Source organism: Acomys russatus, chromosome X (genome assembly GCF_903995435.1).
Source record: "Acomys russatus chromosome X, mAcoRus1.1, whole genome shotgun sequence".
Classification (NCBI taxonomy): Eukaryota; Metazoa; Chordata; class Mammalia; order Rodentia; family Muridae; genus Acomys; species Acomys russatus.
The window spans coordinates 7081056-7085298 of NC_067169.1; positions in this window are offsets into that span (position 1 = coordinate 7081056).

Sequence of the window (4243 nt, forward strand, 5' to 3'; positions counted from 1 at the left end):
ACTTTACATAAACTACTGGGGCTGGCCCAAGGAGCATGACAGAAAGACAGAAAAGCTGAGCTATTAGACCTTTCAGTTTTTACCCCAATTTATGCCTGGAGTAGCAGCTTTAAATCCTCCTTTCCTAAATCTCTCCTCAACAGCTAGTTCCTAGCTACTTGTACACAAACTGTTGGTTTCCCTTTACCGACTGTTCACCGCCTGCTCAATTCTTCCTACCATTGATCCACCAAGACTTTCTTTTCTCTCCCATTCTCTATTCCCTGGAGCTGCTCTGCGGGAGCTACTATTATCTCATGTCATCTCACTCCTGGCTCCAGGAATCAGAATTCTTTCACTCTTTCTTCTTGTTAAAATAAACATTTCTCTTCAACCTCCAAAAGAAGTTCTCCTCCCTGAAACTAAATTGTTTAGTAATGGAAGCAAAAATTAACTAGAGAAACACTGACTCATCAATCAACACTTACTGGGTGTTTGTAAAGCCTGAAATTAGTGGGGAGTGAGAGTAATCAGGGTGTATTACATATGTGTATGAAATTGTCAAAAACTACATTCAATTGATAAATTGGCACTTATTCTAAACTCTATCTCGATTCTTCCTTAAAGAGAGGAATCTTCAGCCCACTAATCCCCCAGCTACACTGAAAAGAAAATAAATATGCTTTTGTTCTTATTCTTTATTTGTAGAGTTGAAAAAAGATGGAAAGAGTTGGACAAGATATTAAATCTACGATCATAATTAACCTTTAAAAATATCAGTTACCGTCAAAGTGTGGTTATGTTCATGTATTATCAAGGGAAGTTCTGAGGGTCAACTTGTCCAAGCTCAAGGGAAAGTGCTGATGGGCAGAGCCCCTGGTGAAGTATGGAGAAGCCTCTCTGAGGTAGGGAAGACAGCAGCTGAGGCTTGGACTAACCCTGCGTAAAACAGCTGCAACCTAGATGAAGAAGAAGTGTCTATCCTTTCGTGCCAGCGACAGAAAGACTTTAGGAAAATATAGGTACAAGAAATAATTCTCACGTCTTGTTTTTTATCTAGGGTCGTTCCAAAAGGGAGGTCCCAATAGTGTTCCACGGTTTGAACCGAGGACCTTCTGCTTGCGAAGCAGACGTGATAACCACTACACTATGGGGTCCCTGAGGGAGAGAGTCTGAAAAGTAGCCTTTTCAAACAGTGTAGCCAGACTCAGAGCCACCACAGAAACACCTGCCCTCGGCTGTGGCTCTGCTCATTCTGATAGGTGCACAGTTCCGAGGTGAATTTTGACCCTGGGCTCAGGAATTCTAGCACCTAGCCCACCCACCTTGTGGTCTTAGAGTCGAGACCACCTGAAACTGAGGTTGAGTCCAGGCTCGGGTGGGGGGCAATCCTCAGATGGGTGACAAAGATCCACCGAGAATCCTCAGGAAGGTGAAACAAGACAATCAAAAGCAAGAAACCCACCCGAGAGCTCTTAGTGATGGAGAGTCCGAAAACCTTACCTTCCTTGAGGGAGGCTCAGAGCGCGGAGTGTAAAGCTCTAACGGCCCTTAAACATGACACCTCCCCCCAAGCCCCACTCTGAAGTGCCAGAGTTCTCAGCACTGGCAACAGCGTTCTGGTCCTCCACACTCAGAGCTAAGAGCCACGGGCAGTGACTTTTTTCTGACTTCCCATGGAAGTCAGAGTCCCTGAGAGGGGAAAGGAAGGCATGGTTGAGGGAAGGCGCCAGAGGCAGGGTCTAGAGTCGTTATAAAAGGGGGGCTCTACAGTGAGCGGTTATCCTGTAGTTCGAACCAAGGACCTTCTGCTTCCGAAGCAGGCGTGATAACCACTACACTATAGAGCCCATGGGGGAGAGAGCCTAATAATTAGCCTTTTCAGAGCGTGTAGCCAGACGCAGAACCTCCAAAGGAATGCCTGCCTTCCACTTTAGCTCCACTCATTCTGATAGGTGAGAACTTCCAAGGCGAATTTTGGCCTTGGGCTCAGGAATTCCAGCAGCAAGCCCAGCTTGTAGCCTGAGGGTCGGGACCACCCGAAACCGGGCTTGAGCCCAGGCTCGGGTCCCTGTAACTTCCTGACTTTGAACTTTCCCTCAGCAGCGCAGGCCAGTGGGTGTTTACCCTATTTAGGCACAGCTGCCTCTGGCGCCTTCCCTCAGGCATGCCTTCCTTTCTCACTCTCAGGGACTGGAGTGACTTGTTCTATGGGAAGTCAGCAAAAAGTCACTGCCCGTGGCTCTTAGCTCTGGGTGTGCAGGACCAGAACGCTGCTGCCAATGCTGAGTACTCTGGCACTTCAGAGTGGGGCTTGGGGGGGAGGTGTCATGTGTATAGTGGCATCTGTTTCGTCAGGACTGGAAAAGGTCTAAGGCTGCAGCGGTCTTACTCTCCTCACACGTTTCCGGACATTATTCCCTTCCCAGAGTCACCAAGAGGATACAATTCTCAGGGCATCCCTTCAGTCCCATTTGTGTAGGGCTAGACGAGAAATCGTTTTGTATAGGCCAACTCTTCCTGGTTGTTACAGAGGAAATAGCACCAGGCACATCACATAACGTGCCTGGTACAAAATGAAAGGGATTGTGCTATGTTTGTTAGGTTATGAAGAATTCAAATGGTGGTCGATAGAGCTTTACACTCCGCGCTCTGAGCCTCCCTCAAGGAAGGTAAGGTTTTCGGACTCTCCATCACTAAGAGCTCTCGGGTGGGTTTCTTGCTTTTGATTGTCTTGTTTCACCTTCCTGAGGATTCTCGGTGGATCTTTGTCACCCACCCGAGCCTGGGACTCAACCTCAGTTTCAGGCGGTCTCGACTCTAAGACCACAAGGTGGGTGGGCTAGGTGCTAGAATTCCTGAGCCCAGGGTCAAAATTCACCTCGGAACTGTGCACCTATCAGAAAGAGCAGAGCCACAGCCGAGGGCAGGTGTTTCTGTGGTGGCTCTGAGTCTGGCTACACTGTTTGAAAAGGCTACTTTTCAGACTCTCTCCCTCAGGGACCCCATAGTGTAGTGGTTATCACGTCTGCTTCGCAAGCAGAAGGTCCTCGGTTCAAACCGTGGAACACTATTGGGACCTCCCTTTTGGAACGACCCTAAATAAAAAACAAGACGTGAGAATTATTTCTTGTACCTATATTTTCCTAAAGTCTTTCTGTCGCTGGCACGAAAGGATAGACACCTCTTCTTCACCAAGGTTGCAGCTGCTTTACGCAGGCTTAGTCCAAGCCTCAGCTGCTGCCTTCCCCACCTCAGAGAGGCTTCACCGTACTTCACCAGGGGCTCTGCCCATCAGCACTTTTCCTTGAGCCCGGACAAGGTGACCCCCAAAACGTCCCTTGAAAATACATCAGCATAGCCACACTTTGACGGCACCTGATGTGTTTAAAGGTTGATTATGATCAGAGATTTAATATCTTGTCCAACTCTTTCCATCTTTTTTCAACTCTACAAATAAAGAATAAGAACAAAAGCATATTTATTTTCTTTTCAGTGTAGCTGGAGGATTAGCGGGCTGAAGATTCCTCTCTTTAAGGAAGAATCGAGATAGAGTTTAGAATAAGTGCCAATTTATCAATTGAATGTAGTTTTTGACAATTTCATACACATATGTAATACACCCTGATTACTCTCACTCCCCACTAATTTCAGGCTTTACAAACACCCAGTAAGTGTTGATTGATGAGTCAGTGTTTCTCTAGTTAATTTTTGCTTCCATTACTAAACAATTTAGTTTCAGGGAGGAGAACTTCTTTTGGAGGTTGAAGAGAAATGTTTATTTTAACAAGAAGAAAGAGTGAAAGAATTCTGAGTTCCTGGAGCCAGGAGTGAGATGACATGAGATAATAGTAGCTCCCGCAGAGCAGCTCCAGGGAATAGAGAATGGGCGAGAAAAGAAAGTCTTGGTGGATCCATGGCAGGAAGAATTGAGCAGGCGGTGAACAGTCGGTAAAGGGAAACCAACAGTTTGTGTACAAGTAGCTAGGAACTAGCTGTTGAGGAGAGATTTAGGAAAGGAGGATTTAAAGCTGCTACTCCAGGTATAAATTGGGGTAAAATCTGAAAGCTCTGATAGCTCAGCTTTTCTGTCTCTCTGTCGTGCTCCTTGGGCCAGCCCCAGTAGTTTATTTAAAGTGAAGATTAAGCTTTTCCATCACACATTACAGCATGATTTTCTCATCTTCTACAGTCAATGGGGCATTTAAAGATCAACAAAGTAAGCGAGAAGCTTAACAAAGAAATACGAACACTTTTCTGTAAA